The sequence below is a fragment of the Electrophorus electricus genome, chromosome 3 (assembly GCF_041902795.1).
Source record: "Electrophorus electricus isolate QZ-2024a chromosome 3, ASM4190279v1, whole genome shotgun sequence".
NCBI classification, from domain to species: Eukaryota; Metazoa; Chordata; class Actinopteri; order Gymnotiformes; family Gymnotidae; genus Electrophorus; species Electrophorus electricus.
The window spans coordinates 9,955,373-9,973,939 of record NC_137499.1 but is presented as its reverse complement, the minus strand read 5'-3'; the positions used below and the strand labels follow the sequence as shown (position 1 = coordinate 9,973,939).

General features: G+C 42.2%; 12 non-coding genes across 12 annotated transcripts; 6 read left to right on the top strand and 6 right to left on the bottom strand.

Annotated features, from left to right (window-relative positions):
- Positions 1 to 78: 78 nt before the first annotated feature.
- Positions 79 to 152, bottom strand: trnan-guu (transfer RNA asparagine (anticodon GUU)). Its single transcript has one exon. It is a non-coding gene; the product is annotated as a tRNA-Asn (tRNA).
- Positions 153 to 1,230: 1,078 nt separating this feature from the next.
- Positions 1,231 to 1,303, top strand: trnak-cuu (transfer RNA lysine (anticodon CUU)). The gene has a single exon. It is a non-coding gene; the product is annotated as a tRNA-Lys (tRNA).
- A 100-nt stretch (positions 1,304 to 1,403) lies between these two features.
- Positions 1,404 to 1,477, bottom strand: trnan-guu (transfer RNA asparagine (anticodon GUU)). Its single transcript has one exon. It is a non-coding gene; the product is annotated as a tRNA-Asn (tRNA).
- A 6,809-nt stretch (positions 1,478 to 8,286) lies between these two features.
- trnak-cuu (transfer RNA lysine (anticodon CUU)) lies at positions 8,287 to 8,359 on the top strand. Its single transcript has one exon. It is a non-coding gene; the product is annotated as a tRNA-Lys (tRNA).
- Positions 8,360 to 10,132: 1,773 nt separating this feature from the next.
- trnak-cuu (transfer RNA lysine (anticodon CUU)) lies at positions 10,133 to 10,205 on the top strand. The gene has a single exon. It is a non-coding gene; the product is annotated as a tRNA-Lys (tRNA).
- Positions 10,206 to 10,305: 100 nt separating this feature from the next.
- trnan-guu (transfer RNA asparagine (anticodon GUU)) lies at positions 10,306 to 10,379 on the bottom strand. Its single transcript has one exon. It is a non-coding gene; the product is annotated as a tRNA-Asn (tRNA).
- Positions 10,380 to 12,500: 2,121 nt separating this feature from the next.
- trnak-cuu (transfer RNA lysine (anticodon CUU)) lies at positions 12,501 to 12,573 on the top strand. Its single transcript has one exon. It is a non-coding gene; the product is annotated as a tRNA-Lys (tRNA).
- Positions 12,574 to 12,673: 100 nt separating this feature from the next.
- Positions 12,674 to 12,747, bottom strand: trnan-guu (transfer RNA asparagine (anticodon GUU)). The gene has a single exon. It is a non-coding gene; the product is annotated as a tRNA-Asn (tRNA).
- Positions 12,748 to 14,868: 2,121 nt separating this feature from the next.
- Positions 14,869 to 14,941, top strand: trnak-cuu (transfer RNA lysine (anticodon CUU)). The gene has a single exon. It is a non-coding gene; the product is annotated as a tRNA-Lys (tRNA).
- Positions 14,942 to 15,041: 100 nt separating this feature from the next.
- On the bottom strand, positions 15,042 to 15,115 carry trnan-guu (transfer RNA asparagine (anticodon GUU)). Its single transcript has one exon. It is a non-coding gene; the product is annotated as a tRNA-Asn (tRNA).
- A 2,121-nt stretch (positions 15,116 to 17,236) lies between these two features.
- Positions 17,237 to 17,309, top strand: trnak-cuu (transfer RNA lysine (anticodon CUU)). The gene has a single exon. It is a non-coding gene; the product is annotated as a tRNA-Lys (tRNA).
- A 100-nt stretch (positions 17,310 to 17,409) lies between these two features.
- Positions 17,410 to 17,483, bottom strand: trnan-guu (transfer RNA asparagine (anticodon GUU)). Its single transcript has one exon. It is a non-coding gene; the product is annotated as a tRNA-Asn (tRNA).
- Between the last annotated feature and the right edge of the window lie 1,084 nt (positions 17,484 to 18,567).

Below are 18,567 nucleotides of genomic sequence, written 5' to 3'. Positions count from 1 at the left end.
TCAGAGTTGAGTAGAACTATTTCAAGCAATCTAAGACTTTGCTAGTGAAAAAACAAAACACAGCAACTACCCGGTCAGCGTCCCTGGGTGGGCTTGAACCACCATCCTTTCGGTTAACAGCCGAACGCGCTAACCTATTGCGCCACAGAGACATGTGTTACTGTTTATACAGTTCACGCCAGCAGCTGAGCAAATGATGCAATATTAAGACCAAATGTAAAGGAGGAACTCCATCATCCTTTCGCTTAAGAGCCGAGCGCGCTTACTGATCGCATCACAGAGAAAACAAAGTCCCAGTATTTCTTCCACTTCTATGAAAATAAATTCCCACAACCTTGTCCTGTTTGATGACTTCTGGTGTAACGAGGAGCCACTGCAACGAGAAAGGAGCATCAGGGTCAATATCGCTTTTCTGCTTGCTCTTCTCTGAATGACCTTTTGTTGGGTTTCTTGTATGTCGCAAACAGCAGCAGAGCAAATGATGCAATATTAAGACCAACTTCATACATAGATTTGGTCTTTTTGTCCACGAAACACCATCATATATAATTACCAGCCCTGGGTTTCTTATATTATGAGCTTGTTTACGCATGTTCCGTCCATTTGTATCGATTATCTGAATTACGTGTGGTTAGACTTTCTCCTCTTAAAAATACAGTTCTAATGACGTTGAACACCCAGTTAAAATGGATTCACTCAACAAAGGGACTAACAGAAGACGCTTTTGGCTCGCAAATGTAAAGGAGGAACTCCATTATCCTTTCGCTTAACAGCCGAGCGCGCTTACCGATCGTATCACAGAGAAAAGAGAGTCCCAGTATTTCTTCCACTTCTCTGAAAATAAATTCACACAACTTTGTTTTCTCTGTGATGCGATTGCTGTTCCATTGCTTTTGAAGTAACGACGAGCCACTGCAAAGAGAAAGCAGCATCAGGGTCAATATCCCTTTTCTACTGCTTTACACTCCCAAGTGTAAATGAAAGGGGTTAAAATCTTAGAAGGAGGCACTCCATTATTAGGCACATGAATGGAACAGGTGTTAGCTGAGTTATTGGTACTTGAGACTCCCAAGCTGCAGATCACCAGAGCGCGAGCACCAGGTTAAGTATGCTTTTAATGTTAAATTTCTTGACTCTGTGCAACACACCGCAAGCATCGCTAACGTCCAGCTGAACATATCAGCGTTAATGGGCTGCGAGAGCAAACGCGTGAAAAAGCAGAGTACGGTTGCCTGGCTAGCTCAGTCGGTAGAGCATGAGACTCTTAATCTCAGGGTCGTGGGTTCAAGCCCCACGTTGGGCGTGATGTTATCTCTCTTTGTCTTTCAGAGTTGAGTAGAACTATTTCAAGCAATCTAAGACTTTGCTAGTGAAAAAACAAAACACAGCAACTACCCGGTCAGCGTCCCTGGGTGGGCTTGAACCACCATCCTTTCGGTTAACAGCCAAACGCGCTAACCTATTGCGCCACAGAGACATGTGTTACTGTTTATACAGTTCACGCCAGCAGCTGAGCAAATGATGCAATATTAAGACCAAATGTAAAGGAGGAACTCCATCATCCTTTCGCTTAACAGCCGAGCACGCTTACCGATCGCATCACAGAGAAAACAAAGTCCCAGTATTTCTTCCACTTCTATGAAAATAAATTCCCACAACCTTGTCCTGTTTGATGACTTCTGGTGTAACGAGGAGCCACTGCAACGAGAAAGGAGCATCAGGGTCAATATCGCTTTTCTGCTTGCTCTTCTCTGAATGACCTTTTGTTGGGTTTCTTGTATGTCGCAACCAGCAGCAGAGCAAATGATGCAATATTAAGACCAACTTCATACATAGATTTGGTCTTTTTGTCCACGAAACACCATCATATATAATTACCAGCCCTGGGTTTCTTATATTATGAGCTTGTTTACGCATGTTCCGTCCATTTGTATCGATTATCTGAATTACGTGTGGTTAGACTTTCTCCTCTTAAAAATACAGTTCTAATGACGTTGAACACCCAATTAAAATGGATTCACTCAACAAAGGGACTAACAGAAGACGCTTTTGGCTCGCAAATGTAAAGGAGGAACTCCATTATCCTTTCGCTTAACAGCCGAGCGCGCTTACCGATCGTATCACAGAGAAAAGAGAGTCCCAGTATTTCTTCCACTTCTATGAAAATAAATTCCCACAACCTTGTCCTGTTTGATGACTTCTGGTGTAACGAGGAGCCACTGCAACGAGAAAGGAGCATCAGGGTCAATATCGCTTTTCTGCTTGCTCTTCTCTGAATGACCTTTTGTTGGGTTTCCTGTATGTCGCAACCAGCAGCAGAGCAAATGATGCAATATTAAGACCAACTTCATACATAGATTTGGTCTTTTTGTCCACGAAACACCATCATATATAATTACCAGCCCTGGGTTTCTTATATTATGAGCTTGTTTACGCATGTTCCGTCCATTTGTATCGATTATCTGAATTACGTGTGGTTAGACTTTCTCCTCTTAAAAATACAGTTCTAATGACGTTGAACACCCAGTTAAAATGGATTCACTCAACAAAGGGACTAACAGAAGACGCTTTTGGCTCGCAAATGTAAAGGAGGAACTCCATTATCCTTTCGCTTAACAGCCGAGCGCGCTTACCGATCGTATCACAGAGAAAAGAGAGTCCCAGTATTTCTTCCACTTCTATGAAAATAAATTCCCACAACCTTGTCCTGTTTGATGACTTCTGGTGTAACGAGGAGCCACTGCAACGAGAAAGGAGCATCAGGGTCAATATCGCTTTTCTGCTTGCTCTTCTCTGAATGACCTTTTGTTGGGTTTCTTGTATGTCGCAACCAGCAGCAGAGCAAATGATGCAATATTAAGACCAACTTCATACATAGATTTGGTCTTTTTGTCCACGAAACAACATCATATATAATTACCAGCCCTGGGTTTCTTATATTATGAGCTTGTTTACGCATGTTCCGTCCATTTGTATCGATTATCTGAATTACGTGTGGTTAGACTTTCTCCTCTTAAAAATACAGTTCTAATGACGTTGAACACCCAGTTAAAATGGATTCACTCAACAAAGGGACTAACAGAAGACGCTTTTGGCTCGCAAATGTAAAGGAGGAACTCCATTATCCTTTCTCTTAACAGCCGAGCGCGCTTACCGATCGTATCACAGAGAAAAGAGAGTCCCAGTATTTCTTCCACTTCTATGAAAATAAATTCCCACAACCTTGTCCTGTTTGATGACTTCTGGTGTAACGAGGAGCCACTGCAACGAGAAAGGAGCATCAGGGTCAATATCGCTTTTCTGCTTGCTCTTCTCTGAATGACCTTTTGTTGGGTTTCTTGTATGTCGCAACCAGCAGCAGAGCAAATGATGCAATATTAAGACCAACTTCATACATAGATTTGGTCTTTTTGTCCACGAAACACCATCATATATAATTACCAGCCCTGGGTTTCTTATATTATGAGCTTGTTTACGCATGTTCCGTCCATTTGTATCGATTATCTGAATTACGTGTGGTTAGACTTTCTCCTCTTAAAAATACAGTTCTAATGACGTTGAACACCCAGTTAAAATGGATTCACTCAACAAAGGGACTAACAGAAGACGCTTTTGGCTCGCAAATGTAAAGGAGGAACTCCATTATCCTTTCGCTTAACAGCCGAGCGCGCTTACCGATCGTATCACAGAGAAAAGAGAGTCCCAGTATTTCTTCCACTTCTATGAAAATAAATTCCCACAACCTTGTCCTGTTTGATGACTTCTGGTGTAACGAGGAGCCACTGCAACGAGAAAGGAGCATCAGGGTCAATATCGCTTTTCTGCTTGCTCTTCTCTGAATGACCTTTTGTTGGGTTTCTTGTATGTCGCAACCAGCAGCAGAGCAAATGATGCAATATTAAGACCAACTTCATACATAGATTTGGTCTTTTTGTCCACGAAACACCATCATATATAATTACCAGCCCTGGGTTTCTTATATTATGAGCTTGTTTACGCATGTTCCGTCCATTTGTATCGATTATCTGAATTACGTGTGGTTAGACTTTCTCCTCTTAAAAATACAGTTCTAATGACGTTGAACACCCAATTAAAATGGATTCACTCAACAAAGGGACTAACAGAAGACGCTTTTGGCTCGCAAATGTAAAGGAGGAACTCCATTATCCTTTCGCTTAACAGCCGAGCGCGCTTACCGATCGTATCACAGAGAAAAGAGAGTCCCAGTATTTCTTCCACTTCTATGAAAATAAATTCCCACAACCTTGTCCTGTTTGATGACTTCTGGTGTAACGAGGAGCCACTGCAACGAGAAAGGAGCATCAGGGTCAATATCGCTTTTCTGCTTGCTCTTCTCTGAATGACCTTTTGTTGGGTTTCCTGTATGTCGCAACCAGCAGCAGAGCAAATGATGCAATATTAAGACCAACTTCATACATAGATTTGGTCTTTTTGTCCACGAAACACCATCATATATAATTACCAGCCCTGGGTTTCTTATATTATGAGCTTGTTTACGCATGTTCCGTCCATTTGTATCGATTATCTGAATTACGTGTGGTTAGACTTTCTCCTCTTAAAAATACAGTTCTAATGACGTTGAACACCCAGTTAAAATGGATTCACTCAACAAAGGGACTAACAGAAGACGCTTTTGGCTCGCAAATGTAAAGGAGGAACTCCATTATCCTTTCGCTTAACAGCCGAGCGCGCTTACCGATCGTATCACAGAGAAAAGAGAGTCCCAGTATTTCTTCCACTTCTATGAAAATAAATTCCCACAACCTTGTCCTGTTTGATGACTTCTGGTGTAACGAGGAGCCACTGCAACGAGAAAGGAGCATCAGGGTCAATATCGCTTTTCTGCTTGCTCTTCTCTGAATGACCTTTTGTTGGGTTTCTTGTATGTCGCAACCAGCAGCAGAGCAAATGATGCAATATTAAGACCAACTTCATACATAGATTTGGTCTTTTTGTCCACGAAACACCATCATATATAATTACCAGCCCTGGGTTTCTTATATTATGAGCTTGTTTACGCATGTTCCGTCCATTTGTATCGATTATCTGAATTACGTGTGGTTAGACTTTCTCCTCTTAAAAATACAGTTCTAATGACGTTGAACACCCAGTTAAAATGGATTCACTCAACAAAGGGACTAACAGAAGACGCTTTTGGCTCGCAAATGTAAAGGAGGAACTCCATTATCCTTTCGCTTAACAGCCGAGCGCGCTTACCGATCGTATCACAGAGAAAAGAGAGTCCCAGTATTTCTTCCACTTCTATGAAAATAAATTCCCACAACCTTGTCCTGTTTGATGACTTCTGGTGTAACGAGGAGCCACTGCAACGAGAAAGGAGCATCAGGGTCAATATCGCTTTTCTGCTTGCTCTTCTCTGAATGACCTTTTGTTGGGTTTCTTGTATGTCGCAACCAGCAGCAGAGCAAATGATGCAATATTAAGACCAACTTCATACATAGATTTGGTCTTTTTGTCCACGAAACACCATCATATATAATTACCAGCCCTGGGTTTCTTATATTATGAGCTTGTTTACGCATGTTCCGTCCATTTGTATCGATTATCTGAATTACGTGTGGTTAGACTTTCTCCTCTTAAAAATACAGTTCTAATGACGTTGAACACCCAATTAAAATGGATTCACTCAACAAAGGGACTAACAGAAGACGCTTTTGGCTCGCAAATGTAAGGGAGGAACTCCATTATCCTTTCGCTTAACAGCCGAGCGCGCTTACCGATCGTATCACAGAGAAAAGAGAGTCCCAGTATTTCTTCCACTTCTATGAAAATAAATTCCCACAACCTTGTCCTGTTTGATGACTTCTGGTGTAACGAGGAGCCACTGCAACGAGAAAGGAGCATCAGGGTCAATATCGCTTTTCTGCTTGCTCTTCTCTGAATGACCTTTTGTTGGGTTTCCTGTATGTCGCAACCAGCAGCAGAGCAAATGATGCAATATTAAGACCAACTTCATACATAGATTTGGTCTTTTTGTCCACGAAACACCATCATATATAATTACCAGCCCTGGGTTTCTTATATTATGAGCTTGTTTACGCATGTTCCGTCCATTTGTATCGATTATCTGAATTACGTGTGGTTAGACTTTCTCCTCTTAAAAATACAGTTCTAATGACGTTGAACACCCAGTTAAAATGGATTCACTCAACAAAGGGACTAACAGAAGACGCTTTTGGCTCGCAAATGTAAAGGAGGAACTCCATTATCCTTTCGCTTAACAGCCGAGCGCGCTTACCGATCGTATCACAGAGAAAAGAGAGTCCCAGTATTTCTTCCACTTCTATGAAAATAAATTCCCACAACCTTGTCCTGTTTGATGACTTCTGGTGTAACGAGGAGCCACTGCAACGAGAAAGGAGCATCAGGGTCAATATCGCTTTTCTGCTTGCTCTTCTCTGAATGACCTTTTGTTGGGTTTCTTGTATGTCGCAACCAGCAGCAGAGCAAATGATGCAATATTAAGACCAACTTCATACATAGATTTGGTCTTTTTGTCCACGAAACACCATCATATATAATTACCAGCCCTGGGTTTCTTATATTATGAGCTTGTTTACGCATGTTCCGTCCATTTGTATCGATTATCTGAATTACGTGTGGTTAGACTTTCTCCTCTTAAAAATACAGTTCTAATGACGTTGAACACCCAGTTAAAATGGATTCACTCAACAAAGGGACTAACAGAAGACGCTTTTGGCTCGCAAATGTAAAGGAGGAACTCCATTATCCTTTCGCTTAACAGCCGAGCGCGCTTACCGATCGTATCACAGAGAAAAGAGAGTCCCAGTATTTCTTCCACTTCTATGAAAATAAATTCCCACAACCTTGTCCTGTTTGATGACTTCTGGTGTAACGAGGAGCCACTGCAACGAGAAAGGAGCATCAGGGTCAATATCGCTTTTCTGCTTGCTCTTCTCTGAATGACCTTTTGTTGGGTTTCTTGTATGTCGCAACCAGCAGCAGAGCAAATGATGCAATATTAAGACCAACTTCATACATAGATTTGGTCTTTTTGTCCACGAAACACCATCATATATAATTACCAGCCCTGGGTTTCTTATATTATGAGCTTGTTTACGCATGTTCCGTCCATTTGTATCGATTATCTGAATTACGTGTGGTTAGACTTTCTCCTCTTAAAAATACAGTTCTAATGACGTTGAACACCCAGTTAAAATGGATTCACTCAACAAAGGGACTAACAGAAGACGCTTTTGGCTCGCAAATGTAAAGGAGGAACTCCATTATCCTTTCGCTTAACAGCCGAGCGCGCTTACCGATCGTATCACAGAGAAAAGAGAGTCCCAGTATTTCTTCTACTTCTATGAAAATAAATTCCCACAACCTTGTCCTGTTTGATGACTTCTGGTGTAACGAGGAGCCACTGCAACGAGAAAGGAGCATCAGGGTCAATATCGCTTTTCTGCTTGCTCTTCTCTGAATGACCTTTTGTTGGGTTTCTTGTATGTCGCAACCAGCAGCAGAGCAAATGATGCAATATTAAGACCAACTTCATACATAGATTTGGTCTTTTTGTCCACGAAACACCATCATATATAATTACCAGCCCTGGGTTTCTTATATTATGAGCTTGTTTACGCATGTTCCGTCCATTTGTATCGATTATCTGAATTACGTGTGGTTAGACTTTCTCCTCTTAAAAATACAGTTCTAATGACGTTGAACACCCAGTTAAAATGGATTCACTCAACAAAGGGACTAACAGAAGACGCTTTTGGCTCGCAAATGTAAAGGAGGAACTCCATTATGCTTTCGCTTAACAGCCGAGCGCGCTTACCCATCGTATCACAGAGAAAAGAGAGTCCCAGTATTTCTTCCACTTCTCTGAAAATAAATTCACACAACTTTGTTTTCTCTGTGATGCGATTGCTGTTCCATTGCTTTTGAAGTAACGACGAGCCACTGCAAAGAGAAAGCAGCATCAGGGTCAATATCCCTTTTCTACTGCTTTACACTCCCAAGTGTAAATGAAAGGGGTTAAAATCTTAGAAGGAGGCACTCCATTATTAGGCACATGAATGGAACAGGTGTTAGCTGAGTTATTGGTACTTGAGACTCCCAAGCTGCAGATCACCAGAGCGCGAGCACCAGGTTAAGTATGCTTTTAATGTTAAATTTCTTGACTCTGTGCAACACACCGCAAGCATCGCTAACGTCCAGCTGAACATATCAGCGTTAATGGGCTGCGAGAGCAAACGCGTGAAAAAGCAGAGTACGGTTGCCTGGCTAGCTCAGTCGGTAGAGCATGAGACTCTTAATCTCAGGGTCGTGGGTTCAAGCCCCACGTTGGGCGTGATGTTATCTCTCTTTGTCTTTCAGAGTTGAGTAGAACTATTTCAAGCAATCTAAGACTTTGCTAGTGAAAAAACAAAACACAGCAACTACCCAGTCAGCGTCCCTGGGTGGGCTTGAACCACCATCCTTCCGGTTAACAGCCTAACGCGATAACCTATTGCGCCACAGAGACATGTGTTACTGTTTATACAGTTCACGCCAGCAGCTGAGCAAATGATGCAATATTAAGACCAAATGTAAAGGAGGAACTCCATCATCCTTTCGCTTAAGAGCCGAGCGCGCTTACCGATCGCATCACAGAGAAAACAAAGTCCCAGTATTTCTTCCACTTCTATGAAAATAAATTCCCACAACCTTGTCCTGTTTGATGACTTCTGGTGTAACGAGGAGCCACTGCAACGAGAAAGGAGCATCAGGGTCAATATCGCTTTTCTGCTTGCTCTTCTCTGAATGACCTTTTGTTGGGTTTCTTGTATGTCGCAACCAGCAGCAGAGCAAATGATGCAATATTAAGACCAACTTCATACATAGATTTGGTCTTTTTGTCCACGAAACACCATCATATATAATCACCAGCCCTGGGTTTCTTATATTATGAGCTTGTTTACGCATGTTCCGTCCATTTGTATCGATTATCTGAATTACGTGTGGTTAGACTTTCTCCTCTTAAAAATACAGTTCTAATGACGTTGAACACCCAGTTAAAATGGATTCACTCAACAAAGGGACTAACAGAAGACGCTTTTGGCTCGCAAATGTAAAGGAGGAACTCCATTATCCTTTCGCTTAACAGCCGAGCGCGCTTACCGATCGTATCACAGAGAAAAGAGAGTCCCAGTATTTCTTCCACTTCTATGAAAATAAATTCCCACAACCTTGTCCTGTTTGATGACTTCTGGTGTAACGAGGAGCCACTGCAACGAGAAAGGAGCATCAGGGTCAATATCGCTTTTCTGCTTGCTCTTCTCTGAATGACCTTTTGTTGGGTTTCTTGTATGTCGCAACCAGCAGCAGAGCAAATGATGCAATATTAAGACCAACTTCATACATAGATTTGGTCTTTTTGTCCACGAAACACCATCATATATAATTACCAGCCCTGGGTTTCTTATATTATGAGCTTGTTTACGCATGTTCCGTCCATTTGTATCGATTATCTGAATTACGTGTGGTTAGACTTTCTCCTCTTAAAAATACAGTTCTAATGACGTTGAACACCCAGTTAAAATGGATTCACTCAACAAAGGGACTAACAGAAGACGCTTTTGGCTCGCAAATGTAAAGGAGGAACTCCATTATCCTTTCGCTTAACAGCCGAGCGCGCTTACCGATCGTATCACAGAGAAAAGAGAGTCCCAGTATTTCTTCCACTTCTCTGAAAATAAATTCACACAACTTTGTTTTCTCTGTGATGCGATTGCTGTTCCATTGCTTTTGAAGTAACGACGAGCCACTGCAAAGAGAAAGCAGCATCAGGGTCAATATCCCTTTTCTACTGCTTTACACTCCCAAGTGTAAATGAAAGGGGTTAAAATCTTAGAAGGAGGCACTCCATTATTAGGCACATGAATGGAACAGGTGTTAGCTGAGTTATTGGTACTTGAGACTCCCAAGCTGCAGATCACCAGAGCGCGAGCACCAGGTTAAGTATGCTTTTAATGTTAAATTTCTTGACTCTGTGCAACACACCGCAAGCATCGCTAACGTCCAGCTGAACATATCAGCGTTAATGGGCTGCGAGAGCAAACGCGTGAAAAAGCAGAGTACGGTTGCCTGGCTAGCTCAGTCGGTAGAGCATGAGACTCTTAATCTCAGGGTCGTGGGTTCAAGCCCCACGTTGGGAGTGATGTTATCTCTCTTTGTCTTTCAGAGTTGAGTAGAACTATTTCAAGCAATCTAAGACTTTGCTAGTGAAAAAACAAAACACAGCAACTACCCGGTCAGCGTCCCTGGGTGGGCTTGAACCACCATCCTTTCAGTTAACAGCCCAACGCGCTAACCTATTGCGGCACAGAGACATGTGTTACTGTTTATACAGTTCACGCCAGCAGCTGAGCAAATGGTGCAATATTAAGACCAAATGTAAAGGAGGAACTCCATCATCCTTTCGCTTAAGAGCCGAGCGCGCTTACCGATCGCATCACAGAGAAAACAAAGTCCCAGTATTTCTTCCACTTCTATGAAAATAAATTCCCACAACCTTGTCCTGTTTGATGACTTCTGGTGTAACGAGGAGCCACTGCAACGAGAAAGGAGCATCAGGGTCAATATCGCTTTTCTGCTTGCTCTTCTCTTGAATGACCTTTTGTTGGGTTTCTTGTATGTCGCAACCAGCAGCAGAGCAAATGATGCAATATTAAGACCAACTTCATACATAGATTTGGTCTTTTTGTCCACGAAACACCATCATATATAATTACCAGCCCTGGGTTTCTTATATTATGAGCTTGTTTACGCATGTTCCGTCCATTTGTATCGATTATCTGAATTACGTGTGGTTAGACTTTCTCCTCTTAAAAATACAGTTCTAATGACGTTGAACACCCAGTTAAAATGGATTCACTCAACAAAGGGACTAACAGAAGACGCTTTTGGCTCGCAAATGTAAAGGAGGAACTCCATTATCCTTTCGCTTAACAGCCGAGCGCGCTTACCGATCGTATCACAGAGAAAAGAGAGTCCCAGTATTTCTTCCACTTCTATGAAAATAAATTCCCACAACCTTGTCCTGTTTGATGACTTCTGGTGTAACGAGGAGCCACTGCAACGAGAAAGGAGCATCAGGGTCAATATCGCTTTTCTGCTTGCTCTTCTCTGAATGACCTTTTGTTGGGTTTCTTGTATGTCGCAACCAGCAGCAGAGCAAATGATGCAATATTAAGACCAACTTCATACATAGATTTGGTCTTTTTGTCCACGAAACACCATCATATATAATTACCAGCCCTGGGTTTCTTATATTATGAGCTTGTTTACGCATGTTCCGTCCATTTGTATCGATTATCTGAATTACGTGTGGTTAGACTTTCTCCTCTTAAAAATACAGTTCTAATGACGTTGAACACCCAGTTAAAATGGATTCACTCAACAAAGGGACTAACAGAAGACGCTTTTGGCTCGCAAATGTAAAGGAGGAACTCCATTATCCTTTCGCTTAACAGCCGAGCGCGCTTACCGATCGTATCACAGAGAAAAGAGAGTCCCAGTATTTCTTCCACTTCTATGAAAATAAATTCCCACAACCTTGTCCTGTTTGATGACTTCTGGTGTAACGAGGAGCCACTGCAACGAGAAAGGAGCATCAGGGTCAATATCGCTTTTCTGCTTGCTCTTCTCTGAATGACCTTTTGTTGGGTTTCTTGTATGTCGCAACCAGCAGCAGAGCAAATGATGCAATATTAAGACCAACTTCATACATAGATTTGGTCTTTTTGTCCACGAAACACCATCATATATAATTACCAGCCCTGGGTTTCTTATATTATGAGCTTGTTTACGCATGTTCCGTCCATTTGTATCGATTATCTGAATTACGTGTGGTTAGACTTTCTCCTCTTAAAAATACAGTTCTAATGACGTTGAACACCCAGTTAAAATGGATTCACTCAACAAAGGGACTAACAGAAGACGCTTTTGGCTCGCAAATGTAAAGGAGGAACTCCATTATCCTTTCGCTTAACAGCCGAGCGCGCTTACCGATCGTATCACAGAGAAAAGAGAGTCCCAGTATTTCTTCCACTTCTCTGAAAATAAATTCACACAACTTTGTTTTCTCTGTGATGCGATTGCTGTTCCATTGCTTTTGAAGTAACGACGAGCCACTGCAAAGAGAAAGCAGCATCAGGGTCAATATCCCTTTTCTACTGCTTTACACTCCCAAGTGTAAATGAAAGGGGTTAAAATCTTAGAAGGAGGCACTCCATTATTAGGCACATGAATGGAACAGGTGTTAGCTGAGTTATTGGTACTTGAGACTCCCAAGCTGCAGATCACCAGAGCGCGAGCACCAGGTTAAGTATGCTTTTAATGTTAAATTTCTTGACTCTGTGCAACACACCGCAAGCATCGCTAACGTCCAGCTGAACATATCAGCGTTAATGGGCTGCGAGAGCAAACGCGTGAAAAAGCAGAGTACGGTTGCCTGGCTAGCTCAGTCGGTAGAGCATGAGACTCTTAATCTCAGGGTCGTGGGTTCAAGCCCCACGTTGGGCGTGATGTTATCTCTCTTTGTCTTTCAGAGTTGAGTAGAACCATTTCAAGCAATCTAAGACTTTGCTAGTGAAAAAACAAAACACAGCAACTACCCGGTCAGCGTCCCTGGGTGGGCTTGAACCACCATCCTTTCGGTTAACAGCCCAACGCGCTAACCTATTGCGCCACAGAGACATGTGTTACTGTTTATACAGTTCACATCAGCAGCTGAGCAAATGATGCAATATTAAGACCAAATGTAAAGGAGGAACTCCATCATCCTTTCGCTTAAGAGCCGAGCGCGCTTACCGATCGCATCACAGAGAAAACAAAGTCCCAGTATTTCTTCCACTTCTATGAAAATAAATTCCCACAACCTTGTCCTGTTTGATGACTTCTGGTGTAACGAGGAGCCACTGCAACGAGAAAGGAGCATCAGGGTCAATATCGCTTTTCTGCTTGCTCTTCTCTTGAATGACCTTTTGTTGGGTTTCTTGTATGTCGCAACCAGCAGCAGAGCAAATGATGCAATATTAAGACCAACTTCATACATAGATTTGGTCTTTTTGTCCACGAAACACCATCATATATAATTACCAGCCCTGGGTTTCTTATATTATGAGCTTGTTTACGCATGTTCCGTCCATTTGTATCGATTATCTGAATTACGTGTGGTTAGACTTTCTCCTCTTAAAAATACAGTTCTAATGACGTTGAACACCCAGTTAAAATGGATTCACTCAACAAAGGGACTAACAGAAGACGCTTTTGGCTCGCAAATGTAAAGGAGGAACTCCATTATCCTTTCGCTTAACAGCCGAGCGCGCTTACCGATCGTATCACAGAGAAAAGAGAGTCCCAGTATTTCTTCCACTTCTATGAAAATAAATTCCCACAACCTTGTCCTGTTTGATGACTTCTGGTGTAACGAGGAGCCACTGCAACGAGAAAGGAGCATCAGGGTCAATATCGCTTTTCTGCTTGCTCTTCTCTGAATGACCTTTTGTTGGGTTTCTTGAATGTCGCAACCAGCAGCAGAGCAAATGATGCAATATTAAGACCAACTTCATACATAGATTTGGTCTTTTTGTCCACGAAACACCATCATATATAATTACCAGCCCTGGGTTTCTTATATTATGAGCTTGTTTACGCATGTTCCGTCCATTTGTATCGATTATCTGAATTACGTGTGGTTAGACTTTCTCCTCTTAAAAATACAGTTCTAATGACGTTGAACACCCAGTTAAAATGGATTCACTCAACAAAGGGACTAACAGAAGACGCTTTTGGCTCGCAAATGTAAAGGAGGAACTCCATTATCCTTTCGCTTAACAGCCGAGCGCGCTTACCGATCGTATCACAGAGAAAAGAGAGTCCCAGTATTTCTTCCACTTCTATGAAAATAAATTCCCACAACCTTGTCCTGTTTGATGACTTCTGGTGTAACGAGGAGCCACTGCAACGAGAAAGGAGCATCAGGGTCAATATCGCTTTTCTGCTTGCTCTTCTCTGAATGACCTTTTGTTGGGTTTCTTGTATGTCGCAACCAGCAGCAGAGCAAATGATGCAATATTAAGACCAACTTCATACATAGATTTGGTCTTTTTGTCCACGAAACACCATCATATATAATTACCAGCCCTGGGTTTCTTATATTATGAGCTTGTTTACGCATGTTCCGTCCATTTGTATCGATTATCTGAATTACGTGTGGTTAGACTTTCTCCTCTTAAAAATACAGTTCTAATGACGTTGAACACCCAGTTAAAATGGATTCACTCAACAAAGGGACTAACAGAAGACGCTTTTGGCTCGCAAATGTAAAGGAGGAACTCCATTATCCTTTCGCTTAACAGCCGAGCGCGCTTACCGATCGTATCACAGAGAAAAGAGAGTCCCAGTATTTCTTCCACTTCTCTGAAAATAAATTCACACAACTTTGTTTTCTCTGTGATGCGATTGCTGTTCCATTGCTTTTGAAGTAACGACGAGCCACTGCAAAGAGAAAGCAGCATCAGGGTCAATATCCCTTTTCTACTGCTTTACACTCCCAAGTGTAAATGAAAGGGGTTAAAATCTTAGAAGGAGGCACTCCATTATTAGGCACATGAATGGAACAGGTGTTAGCTGAGTTATTGGTACTTGAGACTCCCAAGCTGCAGATCACCAGAGCGCGAGCACCAGGTTAAGTATGCTTTTAATGTTAAATTTCTTGACTCTGTGCAACACACCGCAAGCATCGCTAACGTCCAGCTGAACATATCAGCGTTAATGGGCTGCGAGAGCAAACGCGTGAAAAAGCAGAGTACGGTTGCCTGGCTAGCTCAGTCGGTAGAGCATGAGACTCTTAATCTCAGGGTCGTGGGTTCAAGCCCCACGTTGGGAGTGATGTTATCTCTCTTTGTCTTTCAGAGTTGAGTAGAACTATTTCAAGCAATCTAAGACTTTGCTAGTGAAAAAACAAAACACAGCAACTACCCGGTCAGCGTCCCTGGGTGGGCTTGAACCACCATCCTTTCGGTTAACAGCCCAACGCGCTAACCTATTGCGGCACAGAGACATGTGTTACTGTTTATACAGTTCACGCCAGCAGCTGAGCAAATGATGCAATATTAAGACCAAATGTAAAGGAGGAACTCCATCATCCTTTCGCTTAAGAGCCGAGCGCGCTTACCGATCGCATCACAGAGAAAACAAAGTCCCAGTATTTCTTCCACTTCTATGAAAATAAATTCCCACAACCTTGTCCTGTTTGATGACTTCTGGTGTAACGAGGAGCCACTGCAACGAGAAAGGAGCATCAGGGTCAATATCGCTTTTCTGCTTGCTCTTCTCTTGAATGACCTTTTGTTGGGTTTCTTGTATGTCGCAACCAGCAGCAGAGCAAATGATGCAATATTAAGACCAACTTCATACATAGATTTGGTCTTTTTGTCCACGAAACACCATCATATATAATTACCAGCCCTGGGTTTCTTATATTATGAGCTTGTTTACGCATGTTCCGTCCATTTGTATCGATTATCTGAATTACGTGTGGTTAGACTTTCTCCTCTTAAAAATACAGTTCTAATGACGTTGAACACCCAGTTAAAATGGATTCACTCAACAAAGGGACTAACAGAAGACGCTTTTGGCTCGCAAATGTAAAGGAGGAACTCCATTATCCTTTCGCTTAACAGCCGAGCGCGCTTACCGATCGTATCACAGAGAAAAGAGAGTCCCAGTATTTCTTCCACTTCTATGAAAATAAATTCCCACAACCTTGTCCTGTTTGATGACTTCTGGTGTAACGAGGAGCCACTGCAACGAGAAAGGAGCATCAGGGTCAATATCGCTTTTCTGCTTGCTCTTCTCTGAATGACCTTTTGTTGGGTTTCTTGTATGTCGCAACCAGCAGCAGAGCAAATGATGCAATATTAAGACCAACTTCATACATAGATTTGGTCTTTTTGTCCACGAAACACCATCATATATAATTACCAGCCCTGGGTTTCTTATATTATGAGCTTGTTTACGCATGTTCCGTCCATTTGTATCGATTATCTGAATTACGTGTGGTTAGACTTTCTCCTCTTAAAAATACAGTTCTAATGACGTTGAACACCCAGTTAAAATGGATTCACTCAACAAAGGGACTAACAGAAGACGCTTTTGGCTCGCAAATGTAAAGGAGGAACTCCATTATCCTTTCGCTTAACAGCCGAGCGCGCTTACCGATCGTATCACAGAGAAAAGAGAGTCCCAGTATTTCTTCCACTTCTATGAAAATAAATTCCCACAACCTTGTCCTGTTTGATGACTTCTGGTGTAACGAGGAGCCACTGCAACGAGAAAGGAGCATCAGGGTCAATATCGCTTTTCTGCTTGCTCTTCTCTGAATGACCTTTTGTTGGGTTTCTTGTATGTCGCAACCAGCAGCAGAGCAAATGATGCAATATTAAGACCAACTTCATACATAGATTTGGTCTTTTTGTCCACGAAACACCATCATATATAATTACCAGCCCTGGGTTTCTTATATTATGAGCTTGTTTACGCATGTTCCGTCCATTTGTATCGATTATCTGAATTACGTGTGGTTAGACTTTCTCCTCTTAAAAATACAGTTCTAATGACGTTGAACACCCAGTTAAAATGGATTCACTCAACAAAGGGACTAACAGAAGACGCTTTTGGCTCGCAAATGTAAAGGAGGAACTCCATTATCCTTTCGCTTAACAGCCGAGCGCGCTTACCGATCGTATCACAGAGAAAAGAGAGTCCCAGTATTTCTTCCACTTCTCTGAAAATAAATTCACACAACTTTGTTTTCTCTGTGATGCGATTGCTGTTCCATTGCTTTTGAAGTAACGACGAGCCACTGCAAAGAGAAAGCAGCATCAGGGTCAATATCCCTTTTCTACTGCTTTACACTCCCAAGTGTAAATGAAAGGGGTTAAAATCTTAGAAGGAGGCACTCCATTATTAGGCACATGAATGGAACAGGTGTTAGCTGAGTTATTGGTACTTGAGACTCCCAAGCTGCAGATCACCAGAGCGCGAGCACCAGGTTAAGTATGCTTTTAATGTTAAATTTCTTGACTCTGTGCAACACACCGCAAGCATCGCTAACGTCCAGCTGAACATATCAGCGTTAATGGGCTGCGAGAGCAAACGCGTGAAAAAGCAGAGTACGGTTGCCTGGCTAGCTCAGTCGGTAGAGCATGAGACTCTTAATCTCAGGGTCGTGGGTTCAAGCCCCACGTTGGGAGTGATGTTATCTCTCTTTGTCTTTCAGAGTTGAGTAGAACTATTTCAAGCAATCTAAGACTTTGCTAGTGAAAAAACAAAACACAGCAACTACCCGGTCAGCGTCCCTGGGTGGGCTTGAACCACCATCCTTTCGGTTAACAGCCCAACGCGCTAACCTATTGCGGCACAGAGACATGTGTTACTGTTTATACAGTTCACGCCAGCAGCTGAGCAAATGATGCAATATTAAGACCAAATGTAAAGGAGGAACTCCATCATCCTTTCGCTTAAGAGCCGAGCGCGCTTACCGATCGCATCACAGAGAAAACAAAGTCCCAGTATTTCTTCCACTTCTATGAAAATAAATTCCCACAACCTTGTCCTGTTTGATGACTTCTGGTGTAACGAGGAGCCACTGCAACGAGAAAGGAGCATCAGGGTCAATATCGCTTTTCTGCTTGCTCTTCTCTTGAATGACCTTTTGTTGGGTTTCTTGTATGTCGCAACCAGCAGCAGAGCAAATGATGCAATATTAAGACCAACTTCATACATAGATTTGGTCTTTTTGTCCACGAAACACCATCATATATAATTACCAGCCCTGGGTTTCTTATATTATGAGCTTGTTTACGCATGTTCCGTCCATTTGTATCGATTATCTGAATTACGTGTGGTTAGACTTTCTCCTCTTAAAAATACAGTTCTAATGACGTTGAACACCCAGTTAAAATGGATTCACTCAACAAAGGGACTAACAGAAGACGCTTTTGGCTCGCAAATGTAAAGGAGGAACTCCATTATCCTTTCGCTTAACAGCCGAGCGCGCTTACCGATCGTATCACAGAGAAAAGAGAGTCCCAGTATTTCTTCCACTTCTATGAAAATAAATTCCCACAACCTTGTCCTGTTTGATGACTTCTGGTGTAACGAGGAGCCACTGCAACGAGAAAGGAGCATCAGGGTCAATATCGCTTTTCTGCTTGCTCTTCTCTGAATGACCTTTTGTTGGGTTTCTTGTATGTCGCAACCAGCAGCAGAGCAAATGATGCAATATTAAGACCAACTTCATACATAGATTTGGTCTTTTTGTCCACGAAACACCATCATATATAATTACCAGCCCTGGGTTTCTTATATTATGAGCTTGTTTACGCATGTTCCGTCCATTTGTATCGATTATCTGAATTACGTGTGGTTAGACTTTCTCCTCTTAAAAATACAGTTCTAATGACGTTGAACACCCAGTTAAAATGGATTCACTCAACAAAGGGACTAACA